This window comes from Ranitomeya variabilis, chromosome 1 (assembly GCF_051348905.1).
Source record: "Ranitomeya variabilis isolate aRanVar5 chromosome 1, aRanVar5.hap1, whole genome shotgun sequence".
Taxonomy (NCBI): Eukaryota; Metazoa; Chordata; class Amphibia; order Anura; family Dendrobatidae; genus Ranitomeya; species Ranitomeya variabilis.
In genome coordinates this window covers 326873765-326893257 of record NC_135232.1, presented here as the reverse complement: position 1 = coordinate 326893257, position 19493 = coordinate 326873765, and the positions used below count along the sequence as shown (strand labels likewise).

Sequence of the window (19493 nt, the reverse complement as noted above, 5' to 3'; positions counted from 1 at the left end):
GATTCTGTCCCGGAGCCTGCGCTGTTATGTTATCCCTTGGCCAGGCACACTTAGCGCTGCCCCTCTTCTGACATCATTTGGTGTCAGGCTGACTGCGCCTTTGCGGCCGCGCTGGCCGAGAGCCCGCCTCGCAGTGTCTTCTGATTTAATCCCACTGGGGGCCTGAGATCCATGGACATGCGTAGTGCATATCTGAACCTCCGCCTCTCACTCATCTCCCTACGCCTTCTTCAGACAGTGCGCCATCAGCTAATCCCTAATAGCATGCCACGGCCGTGACGCCGCACAGTCTGAAGAAGCCGTAGGGAGGGGAGTGAGAGGCGAGGATATGCACTGTGCATGGCCACGGATCCCAGGCCCGTGGTGGGATTACATTAGACGACACTGCGAGGCGGGCTCTCGGCCAGCACGGCCGCACAGGCGCAGCCAGCCTGACACCAAATGATGTCAGAAGATGGGCAGCGCTAAGTGTGCCTGGCCAAGGGATAACATAACAGCGCAGGCTCCGGGATGGAATCAAACAACGCTGAGGAGCCGGGGCACGGCGCCAAGGGGGTAGGAATGACAGCTGTGCTGCGTCATATTACGAAGGAAAGTCCCACCTCCGGGACGGTCTCACGGTATCAGGGGACACATTTTATAAGTGTTTAGTTCTGTGTTTGCAAGGAGCATAATGAAAAGAGCCACCTTTTCCTTTTGCATCCTTTGTGCTGCACAAGCTGGCTCTTTCAGCTACAAACGCCTTGGGGGGGTTAAAGGTTCCCTTTCGACTTTCTCCATTCAGGCTTCGGCCTACACTGTGTTCCTCTGCTCCTCCTGCTGTCCCTGGGCTCCAACACCGCTAGTTGTTGCCTGGTAGTGCTGTACGCACAGTCAACAGTCGCTCCTCTGTTATTGGGGTTCAGTAACGTCAGCTGTTCCCCAGCTCTGTGTGTGGCAATCCCTCCTATCTCCTACACCTCCTCCTCCTGCTGTCCCTGGGCTCCAACACCGCTAGTTGTTGCCTGGTAGTGCTGTACGCACAGTCAACAGTCGCTCCTCTGTTATTGGGGTTCAGTAACGTCAGCTGTTCCCCAGCTGTGTGTGTGGCAATCCCTCCTATCTCCTACACCTCCTCCTCCTGCTGTCCCTGGGCTCCAACACCGCTAGTTGCCGTCCAGAAGTGCTGTCCGCACAGTCCCAACAGTCGCTCCTCTGTTATTGGGGTTCAGTAACGTCAGCTGTTCCCCTGCTGTGTGTGTGGCAATCCCTCCTATCTCCTCCACCTCCTCCTCCTCCTCCTGTCCCTGGGCTCCAACACCGCTAGTTGCCGTCCAGAAGTGCTGCCCGCACAGTCCCCACAGTCCCTCCTCTGTTATTGGGGTTCAGTAATGTCAGCTGTTCCCCAGCTGTGTGTGTGGCAATCCCTCCTATCTCCTCCACCTCCTCCTTCTCCTCCTCCTGTCCCTGGGCTCCAACACCGCTAGTTGCCGTCCAGAAGTGCTGTCCGCACAGTCCCAACAGTCGCTCCTCTGTTATTGGGGTTCAGTAACGTCAGCTGTTCCCCTGCTGTGTGTGTGGCAATCCCTCCTATCTCCTCCACCTCCTCCTTCTCCTCCTCCTGTCCCTGGGCTCCAACACCGCTAGTTGCCGTCAAGAAGTGCTGTCCGCACAGTCCCCACAGTCCCTCCTCTGTTATTGGGGTTCAGTAACGTCAGCTGTTCCCCAGCTGTGTGTGTGGCAATCCCTCCTATCTCCTCCACCTCCTCCTTCTCCTCCTCCTGCCCCGGGGTTCCAACACCACTAGTTGCCGTCCAGAAGTGCTGTCCGCACAGTCCCAACAGTCGCTCCTCTGTTATTGGGGTTCAGTAACGTCAGCTGTTCCCCTGCTGTGTGTGTGGCAATCCCTCCTATCTCCTCCACCTCCTCCTTCTCCTCCTCCTGTCCCTGGGCTCCAACACCGCTAGTTGCCGTCAAGAAGTGCTGTCCGCACAGTCCCCACAGTCCCTCCTCTGTTATTGGGGTTCAGTAACATCAGCTGTTCCCCAGCTGTGTGTGTGGCAATCCCTCCTATCTCCTCCACCTCCTCCTCCTTCTCCTCCTCCTGTCCCTGGGCTCCAACACCGCTAGTTGCTGTCCAGAAGTGCTGTCCGCACAGTCCCAACAGTCGCTCCTCTGTTTTTGGGGTTCAGTAACGTCAGCTGTTCCCCTGCTGTGTGTGTGGCAATCCCTCCTATCTCCTCCACCTCCTCCTCCTCCTCCTGTCCCTGGGCTCAAACACCGCTAGATGCCGTCCAGAAGTGCTGTCCGCACAGTCCCCACAGTCCCTCCTCTGTTATTGGGGTTCAGTAACGTCAGCTGTTCCCCAGCTGTGTGTGTGGCAATCCCTCCTATTTCCTCCACCTCCTCCTTCTCCTCCTGTCCCTGGGCTCCAACACCGCTAGTTGCCGTCCAGAAGTGCTGCCCGCACAGTCCCCACAGTCCCTCCTCTGTTATTGGGGTTCAGTAACGTCAGCTGTTCCCCAGCTGTGTGTGTGGCAATCCCTCCTATTTCCTCCACCTCCTCCTTCTCCTCCTCCTGTCCCTGGGCTCCAACACCGCTAGTTGCCGTCAAGAAGTGCTGTCCGCACAGTCCCAACAGTCGCTCCTCTGTTATTGGGGTTCAGTAACGTCAGCTGTTCCCCTGCTGTGTGTGTGGCAATCCCTCCTATCTCCTCCACCTCCTCCTCCTCCTCCTGTCCCTGGGCTCCAACACCGCTAGTTGCCGTCCAGAAGTGCTGTCCGCACAGTCCCAACAGTCGCTCCTCTGTTATTGGGGTTCAGTAACGTCAGCTGTTCCCCTGCTGTGTGTGTGGCAATCCCTCCTATCTCCTCCACCTCCTCCTTCTCCTCCTCCTGTCCCTGGGCTCCAACACCACTAGTTGCCGTCCAGAAGTGCTGCCCGCACAGTCCCCACAGTCCCTCCTCTGTTATTGGGGTTCAGTAACGTCAGCTGTTCCCCAGCTGTGTGTGTGGCAATCCCTCCTATCTCCTCCACCACCTCCTCCTCCTCCTCCTCCTGTCCCTGGGCTCCAACACTGCTAGTTGCTGTCCAGAAGTGCTGTCCGCACAGAGCCAAACACCTCGCCAATGTGTTAGTGGGGTTCAGCACCGCCAGCTGTTCCCCTGCTGTGTATACGGCAACGTGTACTGCGACCGCCACGCAGACACAACAAGTTAAATTTAAGGGAACCTGTCTCCCCCCCCCCAGGCGTTTGTTACTGAAGGAGCCACCTTGTGCAGCAGTAATGATGCAAAGGGAAAAAGTGCCTCTTTTCATGGTGCTCCTTGCACATGCTGAACCTAACACTTATGAAATGTGTCCCCTCCTACCGTGATACCGTCCGGTAGGTGGAACTTTCCTTTGTCATGTGGCGCAGCACAGCCGTCATTCTTACCCCTTTGGCGCCGTGCGCCGCCTCCTCAGCGTTGTTTGAATCAGTCCCGGAGCCTGCGCTGTTAGGTTAGCGCTTGGCCATGCACACATTTTGCGCTGCCCGTCTTCTGACATCATTTGGTGTCAGGCTGGCTGCGCCTGTGCGGCCGCTCTGGCCAAGATCCCACCTCGCAGTGTCTTCTGATTTAATCCCACTGCGGACCTGTGATCCATGGACATGCGCAGTGCATATCTGAACCTCCGCCTCTCACTCATCTCCCTACGGCTTCTTCAGACTGTGCGGTGTCAGCTGATCCCTAATAGCATGCCACGGCCGTGACACCGCACAGTCTGAAGAAGCCGTAGGGAGGGGAGTGAGAGGTGAGGATATGCACTGCGCATGGCCACGGATCCCAGGCCCGCGGTGGGATTACATTAGACGACACTGCGAGGCGGGATCTCGGCCAGCGCAGCCGCACAGGCGCAGCCAGTCTGACACCAAATGATGTCAGAAGACGGGCAGCGCAAAATGTGTGCATGGCCAAGGGCTAACCTAACAGCGCAGGCTCCGGGACTGATTCAAACAACGCTGAAGAGGCGGCACACGGCGCCAAGGGGGTAAGAATGATGGCTGTGCTGCGCCACATGACAAAGGAAAGTTCCACCTACCGGACGGTATCACGGTAGGAGGGGACACATTTCATAAGTGTTAGGTTCAGCATGTGCAAGGACCATAATTAAAAGAGGTAAGTTTACCTTTTCCAGCATTAGTGCTGTACACGATGGCTCTTTCAGCTACAAACGCCTGAGGGGGGGGGGTTAAAGGTTCCCTTTCAACTTGCTCCAGTGCAGGCTTCGGCCTACACTCCGCTCCCTCTCCTCCTCCTGCTGACCCTGGGCTCTAACACCGCCAGTTGGGGCCCAGATGTGCTGGCTGCACAGAGCCAAACACCTCGCCAATGTGTCAGTGGGGTTCAGCAATGCCAGCTGTTCCCCTGCTGTGTAGCCGGCAACGTGTCCTGCAACAGCCACGCAGACACAACAGACCCAAAGCTGCCGCCAGTGCAGGCTTCGGCCTACACTCTGCTCCCTCTCCTCCTGCTGACCCTGGGCTCTAACACCGCCAGTTGGGGCCCGGTACTGCTAGCTGCACAGAGCCAAACACCTCGCCAATGTGTCAGTGGGGTTCAGCACCGCCAGCTGTTCCCCTGCTGTGTAGCCGGCAACGTGTCCTGCAACAGCCACGCAGACACAAGAACTGAAATTGAAGGAAACCTGTCCCCCCTCCCCCAGGTGTTTCTATGTTTTACAGCCACCTTGTACGGCAGTAATGCTGCATGTGTGCAAAGTGTCTCAGAAACTTATTCTCCTTGCCCATGTTGAACTGAACACGTCTAAAATGAGTCCTCTGCGACCATTAAATCGTCCCTCAGGTGTGATTTTCCTTTGTATTGACACGCAACAAGCTCCTTGGTAGCGCTGTCCGTCTTCTGGCATCATTGTTTGGCTGCCTGCGCCTCTGCGGCCGCCTTGCCCCACACAACGCCCCTCGGTGTCTTATTTATTTGGACTGCGAGGGTGTGATTGACGGGCATGAACGGTGCATTTCTTCGCCTGTCCCTCATCTCCTTCCGCCTTCTTCGGACTGTGCGTCTTCATGGCCGTGGCATGCGATAAGGGATCAGCTGACGCCGCATAGTCTGAAGCGGGTGTAAGAACCCAAGCGAGAGGTGAACATATGTACTGCGCCAGGCCATGAATCCCAGCCCCGCAGTGTTTTAACAATGTTAAGACACTGCGGGGCTGGGATTCATGGTCATCGCAAACCGCACCGGCCGACATGAAATGATGTCAGAGGACGGGCAGCGCTAACAGCGCAAGGCCAAGGGATAACACGACAGCGCAGACTCCTGTGCAACAAATAACGATGCTCAGGAGGCCGCGCAAAGCACCAAGGTGGCATTTTTGCCAGCTGTACTGCGTCTCTTTACGAAGGGAACTCACGCCTCAAAATCAGTTTGACTGTGTAAGGGCCTAAATGTTATATGTGTTCCTTTCAGCGTGTGCAAGGAGCAAAATTAAAAGAGCAACCTTTGACTTGTGCAGCACTACTGCTGCATAAGCTGTGGCTCTTCTACTTTGTAACACCTGAGGGGGGGTTAAAGGTTACCTTTAAAATTGGTTCAATTAGGCTTCGGCCTACACTCTGCAGAGCCTGGGCTCTAACACCGCCAGTTGGGGCCCGGTACTGCTAGCTGCACAGAGAAAAACACCAGCCAATGTGTCAGTGGGGTTCAGCGCCGCCAGCTGTTCCCCTGCTGTGCAGCCGGCAACGTGTCCTGCAACTGCCACACAGACACAAAGCTGCCGCCAGTGCAGGCTTCGGCCTACACTCTGCTCCCTCTCCTCCTGCTGACCCTGGGCTCTAACACTGCCAGTTGGGGCCCGGTACTGCTAGCTGCACAGAGAAAAACACCAGCCAATGTGTCAGTGGGGTTCAGCACCGCCAGCTGTTCCCCTGCTGTGTAGCCGGCAACGTGTCCTGCAAATGCCACGCAGACACAAGAACTGAAATTGAAGGGAACCTGTCCCCCCTCCCCCAGGCGTTTGTATGTTTTACAGCCACCTTGTACAGCAGTAATGCTGCATGTGTGCAAGGTGGCTCATGAACGTATTCTCCTCGCACATGTGGAACTGAAAACACATCTAAAATGTGTCCTCTGTGTGACCATTTAACAGTCCCGGAGGTGTGACTTTCCTTTGTAATGACACGCTGCAAACCCCTTGGTAGCGCTGCCCGTCTTCTGGCATCATTGTTTGGCTGCCTGCGCCTCTGCGGCCGCCCTGACCCACACAACGCCCCTCGGTGTCTTATTTATTTGGACTGCGAGGGTGTGATTGATGGGCATGAGCAGTGCATCAGTTCGCCTGTCCCTCATCTCCTTCCGCCTTCTTCAGACTGTGCGGCTTCATGGCCGTGGCATGCGATAAGGGATCAGCTGACGCCGCACAGTCTGAAGCGGGTGTAAGGACCCGAGTGTGAGTGGCGAACATATGTGCTGCGCCAGGCCATGAATCCCAGCCCCGCAGTGTTTTAACAATGTTAAGACACTGCGGGGCTGGGATTCATGGTCATCGCGAACCGCACCGGCCGACATTAAATGATGTCAGAAGATGGGCAGCGCTAACAGCGCTAGGCCAAGGGATAACACGACAGCGCAGACTCCTGTACAGCAAATAACAACGCTCAGGAGGCTGCACCCAGCACCAAGGTGGGATTCTTGACATCTGTGCTGCGTCTCATTACGAAGGGAACTCGCGCCTCCAACACAGTTTGACTGTATAAAGGGCTAAATGTTATACGTGTTTCATTCAGCGTGTGCAAGGAGAAAAATTAAAAGAGCAACCTTTGACTTGTGCAGCACTACTGCTGCATAAGCTGTGGCTCTTCTACTTTGTAACACCTGAGGGGGGGTTAAAGGTTACCTTTGAAATTGGTTCAATTAGGCTTCGGCCTACACTCTGCTCCCCCTGCAGAGCCTGGGCTCTAACACCGCCAGTTGGGGCCCGGTACTGCTAGCTGCACAGAGAAAAACACCAGCCAATGTGTCAGTGGGGTTCAGCACCGCCAGCTGTTCCCCTGCTGTGCAGCCGGCAACGTGTCCTGCAACTGCCACGCAGACACAACAGACCCAAAGCTGCCGCCAGTGCAGGCTTCGGCCTACACTCTGCTCCCTCTCCTCCTCCTGCTGACCCTTTGCTCCAACACTGCTAGTTGGGGCTCTAGGAAGACAAGCTTGAATAGGTCCCCATCCTGGTTCCAGCACTGTCAGCTGGTTCCGGGCAGAGCCTTTGGCTTAGGTGCCTCCCTCTGGGTATCCGAGTTCCACCAACGTCAGGTGGTCCTTGGTAGTGCTTTCAGGCACGGGTACCTCCTGCTTAGTAACCGGGTTCCAGTAACGTCAGCTGGTCCTCGGTAGTTCCATTGGCTCTTGGACCTTCGGCTACCCATCCGGGTTCCAGTACCGTCAGCTGGTTCTCGGCAGTGTCTTTTGCTCTTGTACCTTCTGCTCCCCATCCTGGTTCCAGCACCGTCAGCTGGTTCCGGGCAGAGCCTTTGGCTTAGGTGCCTCCCTCTGGGTATCCGAGTTCCACCAACGTCAGGTGGTCCTTGATAGTGCTTTCAGGCACGGGTACCTCCTGCTTAGTAACCGGGTTCCAGTAACGTCAGCTGGTCCTCGGTAGTTCCATTGGCTCTTGGACCTTCGGTTAGCCATCCGAGTTCCAGTTCCATCAGCTGTTTCTCGGCATTTTCTCAGCCTTCTTGTACCTTCTGCTACATTTCCAAGTTCAAGAGACTAAACACGATGACCCGGAAGACCACCCCTAAGATGACGACGACACCAGAGACGACAACCACCGTGATGACGACGACCCTGGAGACGATGACCCTGAAGACCACCCAGATGACGACGACCCCGGAGACGACGACCCTGGAGACGACGACCTGGAAGACCGAGAAGCAGAAGAACAAGAGGCTGCAGAACAAAGAGCAGAAGAACATTAAGCATAACACTAAATATCAGAGCAAAAGATATTATCTAAATTATAAGCAGAAGAAGACTAAGCAGTGTATGGGGGTGAGTCCGTTCCTCCTCGTGGTGCCCCTGGATAAAGCCTGATGCTGCAGGCCAAACTGAACGCGGACAAATGTAACTGTTTTGTGACAGGCAGAATGGAAGGTGTAATCTTCAAACTTTTATAGATAACAACTACAGGAATGCCTGTCACAAATAAGAATATGATGAAGAAGTAGAATATGAAGAAGATAATAGTAAAATAAAAAGAATATGAACAATGTAGCAAAAAAAATAATAGGTAGAAGATGAAGAAGAAGATGAATAAGGTGAAGAAGTTGATGTCAAAGAAGCTGATGATGAGGATAATGAAGAAGGAAGTGTGGGAGAAGTAAAAAAGAAGGTGAAGGGCGTGGAAGTAGTGAAACATCAATATCTGACAAAAAAAAAAAAAAAAAATAACAGTCAAAATCTTTCTAACGCCGAACGTCATAAAAAAAAATAAAAATCCTGCTATTCTATTTGATTGGGCTAAACCTCTGTGCCTTTAATGTCTCCGCCACCTCCCCCAATACATCCTACATTATTCTTAGTTGTTTTCCTTCATGTAGAATTAACCTACAAGGAAAGAAAGGGTTTATTTTAATTCCGATATTTTCGTCCCATTGACTTGCATTGGGATCGGGTATCGGTATCGGATTAGATCTGATACTTTGACGGTATCGGCCGATACTTTCCGATACCGATACTTTCCGATATCGGAAGGTATCGCTCAAAACTAGCCGTGACGTCACCTAAGGTCTTTCAAGCGCTTGGAATACCTTAGAAGACATCCGCAGCTTCTGATTGGTCGCGTAGCGGTCGCGTGACCGCTACGCGACCAATCACAAAGCAGTGACGTCACCTAAGGTCTTTCAAGCGCTTGAAAGACCTTAGGTGACATCGCTGCTTTGTGATTGGTCCGTAGCGGTCACGCGACCGCTACGGACCAATCAGAGCGCCGTGACGTCATCTAAGGCCCTTCAAGCGCTCATTTTTAGGTACAACGGCTCCCGGTTACGGCGGTAAAGTCCAGGTTGCGTCGGAGAGGTGAGTATATCCCTATTTTTTATTTTAATTCTTTCTTTTACAGACGGAGGACCGACACATAAGAGTCACAAGAGTGATGGATGTGACCCATAAAGAAGCTGCGTCTATGGAAAGAGAATGTATCTCATGGATGTGCACGCATATTGGAGACTATATGGCCAAAAGCTAGCTGCGTGTGGTATACTGGTGTGATTACCACAGTACATTCAATTGGTCCCTCTGTCTCCCCGTACCTTTCTCCAGCTCAGTGACGTCACACGCTGAGCCTTGTGCCAGCGAGCTCCGCCCCCTGTTCTCTCCCGCTCGTATCCAGGGACGCTACCGGCCGGAGCCGTCCCTGGCTCTACGCAGCCCTCACAACACACGCCGCCTGGCAGCTGCTTTTCCCTGCTCGCCCACCTGCCTACTTGCACACCCGCCGGACCAACCCTGCCACCCAGCCCGGACCACATTTCTTTCTGCACGCCGAGTCCTCAGTACAGCACGGTGAGTCCGCATCGTATTTCTTTGGATGGAGTATAACCCTGTTTCAGATTCGATTTAATTTTATATCCATCTAGGTTGGTTTATGGTGGTTCATTGGCGGGGGTGGGGAACCTCCCGCTGACACACTGTGCATCTATACGGCGCAACACCGCTTGGGCATCCCTATATACACTAATCTGCATCCTTGGTCACTTCCACACCACTGTAGCGCGGATCCATTTTCTTTTATACGTTGGCATTTCCCTTTTTGACAGTACCAGCTCCTCTGTCTTGGCTCCTGCAGCACAGTGACTCCAGTCAGGTAGCGCTGGTGTATTTTCTTTTATCACGTTCTTTCTTTTACACATTGATATTAATCCCGATATCGATTCCCGATACCACAAAAGTATCGGATCTCGGTATCGGAATTCCGATACCCGCAAGTATCGGCCGATACCCGATACTTGCGGTATCGGAATGCTCAACACTACTCAGGAGGAGGCTCAACGTTTTGCTAACCATCGTCGGTGTGTTGGTTCCCGGCTTCGGGTTGGGGATCTGGTCTGGTTGTCTTCCCGTCATGTTCCTATGAAGGTTTCTTCCCCTAAGTTTAAGCCTCGCTTTATTGGTCCTTATAGGATTTCTGAGATTATTAATCCGGTGTCTTTTCGATTGGCCCTTCCGGCTTCTTTTGCTATCCATAATGTCTTCCATAGATCTTTATTGCGGAAATATTTGGTGCCCGTTGTTCCCTCTGTTGATCCTCCGGCCCCTGTGTTGGTTGATGGGGAGTTGGAGTATGTGGTTGAGAAGATTTTGGATTCTCGCTTTTCCAGGCGGAGGCTTCAGTACCTTGTTAAATGGAAGGGTTATGGCCAGGAGGATAATTCTTGGGTTTTTGCCTCTGATGTCCATGCTGCTGATTTGGTCCGTGCCTTTCATCTGGCTCGTCCTGATCGGCCTGGGGGCTCTGGTGAGGGTTCGGTGACCCCTCTTCAAGGGGGGGTACTGTTGTGAATTCTGCTCTTGGGTTCCTGTTATGATCCTTAGTGGTTGAGAATCACAAATTACTCCAGCTAAGTAACAAACATAGGACAAGCTCTAGGGAGGTGGCAAACTGGACTGACCGCAAATCTGAACCTATCCAAACACACTAGAAGTAGCCGGTGAACGTGCCTAAAAATCCTAGACGTCTCGAGCCAGCCTGAGGAACTAACTACCCCTAGAGAGAAAGAAAGACCTCTCTTGCCTCCAGAGAAATAATCCCCAAGATATAGAAGCCCCCAACAAATAATAACGGTGAGGTAAGAGGAAGGCACATACACAGGGGTGAAAGCAGATTCAGCAAATGAGGCCCACTAATACTAGATAGCAGAAAATAGAAAAGGGAATCTATGCGGTCAGTAAAAAACCCTTACAAAATATCCACTCTGAGATTTCAAGAACCCCCACACCAACTAACGGTGTGGGGGAGAAACTCAGTCCCCTAGAGCAACCAGCAAGCGAGGAAATCACATTTTAGTGAGCTGGACTAAAAACATAACGAACACTGATAATCAAAAAATGATCAAACATCAACTTAGCTTGTCTTGGAGAGACTGGGAGCAAGGTAGACACAAGGAATCTGAAGAGCACTGAATACATTGATAGCAGGCAAGGAACTGAGTATCCAGGTGGGCTAAATAGGAAACCAACCAAGGATAACGAACCAGCTGATGCTGCAACCTGCAGAAAGACAACACTACACAGTACCGCTTGTGACCACTAGAGGGAGCCCAAAAATAGAGTTCACAACAGTACCCCCCCCTTGAGGAGGGGTCACCGATAGGGTTGAGTGAAACGGGTCGACCATTTTCAGAAGTCGCCGACTTTTGGCAAAGTCGGGTTTCATGAAACCCGACCCGACCCCTGTGTGGGGTCGGCCATGAGGTCGGCGATCTTCTGAATCTGGTATCGGGATTCCGATACCGAGTTCCGATATGTTTGCGATATCGGAAATCGGTATCAGAATCCACATTTAAGTGTAAAATAAAGAATTAAAATAAAAAATATTGATATGCTCACCTCTCCGACGCAGCCTGGACATCGCCGCTGGTAACCGGCATCTTCCGTTCCTAAAAATGGCGCTTGAAAGACCTTTCGAATGCTTCACGGCTTGTGATTGGTCGCGGCGGCCCACGTGACCGCTGAGCGACCAATCACAAGCCGGTGACGTTATTCTCAGGTCCTGTTCTGGTTCTCAGGTACATGAGAATTACGTCACGGCTTGTGATTGGTCGCTGAGCGTTCACGTGGGCCGCCGCGACCAATCACAAAGCCGTGACGTCATCGGAAGGTCCTTCACGCGTTCATTCTTAAGAAGGAAGGCTGCCGGAAAGAAGCCGAAGGTGAGTATATTCCTATTAGGTATATACTCACCCTCGTACGTGCCCTGCTTCTTTCCGGCAGCCTTCCTTCTTAAGAATGCAGTTGTCCCTGGGTTGCAATCCTGGGCAGGTGTCCCTGCTGATTGCAGCTCTGACTGGGATATTTAGGTGTGCAGGATTCATTAGCCCTTGCCAGTTGTCCATTGTTCTTGGAGGTTTTGCATCTCTGTCTGGTTCCTCCAGCCCTGCTGCCAAATCAGCAAAGATAAGTGTCTGGTTTTGTTTCTACAGCACACATGCTGTGTGCTTTGCAATTCAGTACTATTCAATGTTTTTTCTTGTCCAGCTTAGACTGTGTTTGGATATTTCAGTCAAGTTGGATTCTCAGGCGATGCAGATATACATTCCATGTCTTTAGTTAGATGGTGGAATTTTTTTATTATCTGCTGTGGATATTTTTAGGGTTTTAATACTGACCGCTTAGTATTCTGTCCTATCCTTTCCTATTTAGCTAGCGTGGCCTCTTTTGCTAAATCCTGATTTCTGCCTGCGTGTGTCTTTCCTCTAATACTCACAGTCAATATTTGTGGGGGGCTGCCTATCCTTTGGGTTTCTGCTCTGAGGCAAGATAGAATTCCCATTTCCATCTATAGGGTTATTTAGTCCTCCGGCTGTGTCGAGATGTCTAGGATGTGTTAGGCCAAGACTAAATTTAATACACCGCACACTCTAAGGGTATCATATGAAAAAATTTTTGAATTTATTGAAGTGCTATAGATTTATTATTCAACAGTGCAAAATGCGACCAGAAGTCAAACTGACAACGTTTCGACTCTTCCCGAGTCTTTATCAAGTGGTCGCTGAAAAGAACAAAACATATATAAACAACTGTACAACAAGAGTATATATACAAAGAACATACTGTTCACAATTGTAGCACACAAAACCCGAAGGAGAGAAAGAACATAAACATACAGGTCCTTCTCAAAAAATTAGCATATAGTGTTAAATTTCATTATTTACCATAATGTAATGATTACAATTAAACTTTCATATATTATAGATTCATTATCCACCAACTGAAATTTGTCAGGTCTTTTATTGTTTTAATACTGATGATTTTGGCATACAACTCCTGATAACCCAAAAAACCTGTCTCAATAAATTAGCATATCAAGAAAAGGTTCTCTAAATGACCTATTACCCTAATCTTCTGAATCAACTAATTAACTCTAAACACATGCAAAAGATACCTGAGGCTTATAAAAACTCCCTGCCTGGTTCATTACTCAAAACCCCCATCATGGGTAAGACTAGCGACCTGACAGATGTCAAGAAGGCCATCATTGACACCCTCAAGCAAGAGGGTAAGACCCAGAAAGAAATTTCTCAACAAATAGGCTGTTCCCAGAGTGCTGTATCAAGGCACCTCAATGGTAAGTCTGTTGAAAGGAAACAATGTGGCAGAAAACGCTGTACAACGAGAAGAGGTGACCGGACCCTGAGGAAGATTGTGGAGAAGGACCGATTCCAGACCTTGGGGAACCTGAGGAAGCAGTGGACTGAGTCTGGTGTGGAAGGAAATGGGCTACAGGTGCCGCATTCCCCAGGTAAAGCCACTTTTGAACCATAAACAGCGGCAGAAGCGCCTGACCTGGGCTACAGAGAAGCAGCACTGGACTGTTGCTAAGTGGTCCCAAGTACTTTTTTCTGATGAAAGCAAATTTTGCATGTCATTCGGAAATCAAGGTGCCAGAGTCTGGAGGAAGACTGGGGAGAAGGAAATGCCAAAATGCCTGAAGTCCAGTGTCAAGTACCCACAGTCAGTGATGGTGTGGGGTGCCATGTCAGCTGCTGGTGTTGGTCCACTGTGTTTCATCAAGGGCAGGGTCAATGCAGCTAGCTATCAGGAGATTTTGGAGCACTTCATGCTTCCATCGGCTGAAATGCTTTATGGAGATGAAGATTTCATTTTTCAGCACGACCTGGCACCTGCTCACAGTGCCAAAACCACTGGTAAATGGTTTACTGACCATGGTATTACTGTGCTCAATTGGCCTGCCAACTCTCCTGACCTGAACCCCATAGAGAATCTGTGGGATATTGTGAAGAGAAAGTTGAGAGACGCAAGACCCAACACTCTGGATGAGCTTAAGGCCGCTATTGAAGCATCCTGGGCCTCCATAACATCTCAGCAGTGTCACAGGCTGATTGCCTCCATGCCACGCCGCATTGAAGCAGTCATTTCTGCCAAAGGATTCCCGACCAAGTATTGAGTGCATAACTGAACATTATTATTTGATGTTTTTTTTGTTTGTTATTAAAAAACACTTTTATTTGATTGGACGGGTGAAATATGCTAATTTATTGAGACAGGTTTTTTGGGTTATCAGGAGTTGTATGCCAAAATCATCAGTATTAAAACAATAAAAGACCTGACAAATTTCAGTTGGTGGATAATGAATCTATAATATATGAAAGTTTAATTGTAATCATTACATTATGGTAAATAATGAAATTTAACACTATATGCTAATTTTTTGAGAAGGACCTGTATATACAAAACATAGCATTTTTACAGGTATTTCATCCTGTCACGGGTGAGAAGAATCCCCCCTTGTTGAAGGTGAGAGCGGCGTTCCGCGTGATTGGAGGTGATCTCATAATAGTTCAAAGGACGGTAGGCACGAGAAGATACCAAGGTGAGGTTTACCTTAGCATGGTGAATAGTGGTATAGCACGAATAGTATCCTTGTAGCATATAGAAAATCTATAAAGAATAAAGAGTGTTAGTAGGGACCATAGATGTAAAACAACCTAATGCCAAATATTGAGAAAATTACCTTGCATAATATTTTATTTATGATAGGCGGGTGGCCCTACTTTGTGGTACCGCAGATATAATTTGTTAGGAAGATATAGGAGGAAATGGATGTATGGTAAAACAAGACACATGGAGGGTCATATTCAGTAATGGTGCCGGAAGTTGTACCTGTCAGAGCTGGTAAGAGTACTAAATGGTATAATAGTGGCCCAAAACAAATTGCAATAGTCCTGTTGTGCCGCAAAATGGAACCTGTTGAGGATGCACCGGATTAGGGTGTATGTAAAGCAAGGGGATTGCCAATATGGAAATATAATAGGCAGTACTATGTGGTATTACCTGATAAGGTTGGTAGATAGTGAGAATATTGGCCTCGTAGGGAATGCTCATCGGTTGGTGGGTCCGTAGTATTACAGGTGCACTCTGTTATAGACGCACCGAGTTAGACTGTGTATGCATAGTAGAAGAGTAAAGGTAGGAAATGGCTATATAGGGTATTACCTTGCGCTGCTGTTAATATGGGGCTATTGTAAAATTTCTCTGGCAATACAGATAAGTAGGTAGCATTAGCTACAATTGGGCTGCAGGTGGAAGACCTCTGTAAAGAGATATATAGTGCAGATCAAATATCTGAGTGCTACCAAGTTTAAGGCATATATGAGTAGTGCATAAGGAAAGGCATTATGAGATGTTACCTTACAATGTAGTTAGTAGGAGACTCCACCTAAGGGTTCTCTTGGCAGTAGCAAGGACTAGATTGCACAGGTTGCAAAGGGGCTGGAGGTAAAGGGCCTCTGCAGGAAAATACATACTATGAGCCGGAACCCTGGATAATACCAGGGTCATACACAATAAGGAACAATAGGCTGCAAATACATTGGTGGGTCAGGGTATTACCTGGTGGTGCTGGGATATCAGCGGCGCTCCTGCGCCTTGCTGTATGGGCAGGTGCTGTATGGCGTCCTGTGTCTTGTATTTAAGCGCGGAGGGACCCGCGGCACCGGAAGTGCGTCGTCCGGTACCGGAAGTCCTGCCGCCTGGCATCTGGAACCCACTGCGCAGGTGCGAGCGTTGTCAGGGGGACGAAGCGCTGTATACTAGTTATAGTAATAGCGCCTGCGCTGTAGGATAACCGCCGGAATCCACTGCGCAGGTGCGAGCGTTGTCAGGGGGACAAAGCGCTGTATGCTAGCTATAGTAATAGCGCCTGCGCTGTAGGGTAACCGCTGGGCTTAAGTATATGTGGAGTTGGTGTGTCATAATAGTAAACATCCAAACAGATTATGAGTGTGGTACTGGTTAACTGCTCTGGATAGGAGGGGCGAACCCCCTGATACATATAGGGACCTTAATTTTATTGTGGAACAATGGAGAGAAATAATGGTAAAAATAATAAAGAAATAAAAAAATGATAAAAAAAAATAAAAAAAAAAAATAAAAAATGAATAGAAAATTCAAATGAAAAAATGAAAAAACAATGAAAAAACAAAAGTAAATAAATTGAGGTAATGGGGACAAAATGGAGATTTTTGGAAAATTTGAAAAATGGTCCCTGATGATCTAAAGGGAAAAATAACCAGGAAGACAAATGCACCTTGATGGAAAATAAAGAATAAAAATAAAAATAAAAAATAATAAATAAAAATGGGAAAAGCTTAAAAGAAAAAGCAAACAAGATAAAAAAGAAAGATAATAATAATAAAAATAAAAAAATAAAAAAGAGAGATAAAAAATAAAAATGAAAAATTAAGATGATAACCCCCTTGGCGGGGAAGAGGGTAGTCATACCGAATAGAGATTAAACTCACCACCACGGTCAGCGGGTCTATAAGGAAGGAAAGAAAAACGTCAATATCAAAATTTAGGGCAGCCAGTCAATTTCCCTATTCAGGCCCTTTGGTGCAAGCGTATCAAGCGTGTAGATCCAGTACGTCTCCCTGGATCGAAGTAATTTGATGTGGTCACCCCCCCGTCTCGGTCTAGGTACCTGCTCTGTAACCTGGAACTTGAGTTGTGCTACCGTGTGTCTGGCAGCGGCAAAATGGGCAGGCAGGGGGAGCCATGTTTTACCACACCTAATCGTGGATTTGTGGCTTGCCACGCGATCCCTTACATGTTGTATTGTTTCGCCAACATACAGAAGGCCACATGGACACTTGATTAGGTAAACTACGAAGTTGGATTCGCAGGTGTAAAAACCCCGTATTGGGAAGGACTTCCCAGTTCTTGGGTGCGTAATACTGTCTGTTCTGATAATGTTAGAACAGGCAGCGCAATGGAGGCATGGAAACGTACCATGACGGCGTGTACTGAGGAGTTGTTGGGTAAGTTCCGTGCGTGCACTCCCTATGTCGGCCCTTACGATCTGATCCCTGATGTTTGGGGGTCGTCTTGTACTCATCAGTGCTGGTGTTTGAAAAGAGGGAATACTGGGATAAGCTTTGCCCAAAAGAGGCCAATGCCTTCTGATGACTGAGTGGACTTTCGGCATGAACGGGTGGTGAGTATGTACAAAAGGTAGCCGCTCCTGTTGTAGTTTAGGTAGTCGGTCTCCATCAGGAGTAGAGGACAGTAACCGTTCTTGTTGTAATAGTGTGGATGGGTATTCTCTATCCCTGAATTTTTCAGACATAAGGTCAAGTCTAGTATGGAGTGTTTCCGGATCCGACACTATTCGTGACACCCTTTTAAATTGGGAGCGGGGAAGGCTGTCTTTTGTGGACCTAGGATGACAGCTTGAATACAGCAATAAACTGTTACAGTCGGTGGGTTTGGTATGGAGATCTGTGCTCAGTTTACCCTGGGGGTCCTTCAGGACCATGGTGTCGAGAAAGGCTATCTGTGTAGTACTGGAATTTAGTGTAAACTGAAGTTCTTGAAAGATGGAATTGAGATATCCATGGAAGTCACTAAGTGTGTCTGGGGTACCTGTCCAGATCATGAAAATATCGTCTATGTAACGATGATATTCAATCGCATGCTGGAGAAAAGATTCATTGTTATAAACAAATTGTTCCTCGAAGGAGTGCATATAGGCATTGGCGTACGCCGGGGCCACGTTTGAGCCCATGGCGGTCCCACGTGCCTGGACATAGTAAGAGTCCTCGTATAGGAAGTAGTTCTCGTAGAGTACTATCCTGAGTAGGTCTAAGCAGAAATTGATGGAATTACGTGACAAATCAGATTTATCTAATAGATCCTTGGTTGCTAGGATGCCTCTTTCGTGTGAAATGGATGTGTACAGACTCTGTACATCCAAAGTGACTAGTAGGCTGGATTTGGGTATTTGTCGGATATTTCTTCTTGTGCCTACCGTCCTTTGAACTATTATGAGATCACCTCCAATCACGCGAAACGCCGCTCTCACCTTCAACAAGGGGGGATTCTTCTCACCCGTGACAGGATGAAATACCTGTAAAAATGCTATGTTTTGTATATATGTATATATGTTTATGTTCTTTCTCTCCTTCGGGTTTTGTGTGCTACAATTGTGAACAGTATGTTCTTTGTATATATACTCTTGTTGTACAGTTGTTTATATATGTTTTGTTCTTTTCAGCGACCACTTGATAAAGACTCGGGAAGAGTCAAAACATTGTCAGTTTGACTTCTGGTCGCATTTTGCACTGTTGAATAATAAATCTATAGCACTTCAATAAATTCAAAATTTTTTTCATATGATACCCTTAGAGTGTGCGGTGTATTAAATTTAGTCTTAGTGTTTGGGACACTCTAGTCCGCTACACCTGCACCTCACCCTACCTAAACCCTAGTGCACACCAATTTTTTCTCCATTTAGGATGTGTTAGGTACACCCCACAGCTACTTCTAGTTGCGGTGACAGTTTAAGGTTTGCGGTCAGTACAGGTTCCACCTACTCCTGAGAAAGTCTCATGCGGCTCCAAGGTCACCGGATCATAATACACCTCCGACTGTACTGCGGTCATTGCCCCTGAAGAAGCCAGGTTCTCTAGCGACACGCGTTGCTGTTTAGATGGAGATGTTGTAATAAGAAACAGAGTACACAAGGTTGCAGTCTCGTGTTGCTCCGAGAGTCTCAGGGAAGCACTCAGGGAGGCCCCTCCCTGTGCGATGCTACCCTATGCCGCCGTAACGCTGTAATCATGTTTGATCGCAGTGTTCCGGGGGTTAATGTGCAGGAGCGATCCGTGATAGTACGTCAGATGTCAGAAAGGGGTTAAAAGAAGTCTGGATACACATGATGAGAGCATTATACTGCCTCTGTAAAAATCACTAGTTAGTCTGCACATGAAGTACTGTGTACAGTTTTGGGCACCGGTGCTCAGGATATAATGGGACTAGAGTGAGTACAAAGGAGGGCAACAAAATTAATAAGGGGGATGGAGGAACTACAATGCCCAGAGAGATTAGCAACATTAGGATTTTTTAGTCTAGAAAAATGATGACTGAGGGACGATCTAATAAACCATGTATAAGTATATAAGGGGACAACAATACAAATAACTCTCCGAGGATCTGTTTATACCAAGGAAGGTGCCGGTCACAAGGGGGCATTCTCTGCGTCTGGAGGAGAGAAGGTTTTTTCCACCAACATAGAAGAGGATTCTTTACTGTTAGGGCAGTGAGAATCTGGAATTCCTTGCCTGAGGAGGTGGTGATGGCAAACTCAGTCGTGGGGTTCAAGGGAGGCCTGGATGTCTTCCTGGAGCGTAACAATATTGTATCTTACATTTATTAGGTTCTTTAGAAGGACGTAGATCTGGGGATTTATTCTGACAGAATATAGGCTGAACTGG

At 49.0% G+C, this 19493-nt stretch overlaps 1 long non-coding RNA gene across 1 annotated transcript in view; it reads left to right on the top strand.

Moving 5' to 3' along the window:
* LOC143817309 (uncharacterized) overlaps positions 1-8479 on the top strand; it is a 130321-nt gene extending 121842 nt beyond the window's left edge. The window contains exon 2 of the long non-coding RNA XR_013224111.1: positions 8292-8479. This is a non-coding gene — a long non-coding RNA (uncharacterized LOC143817309). The remainder of the gene's footprint in view (positions 1-8291) is intronic.
* Positions 8480-19493: the final 11014 nt, after the last annotated feature.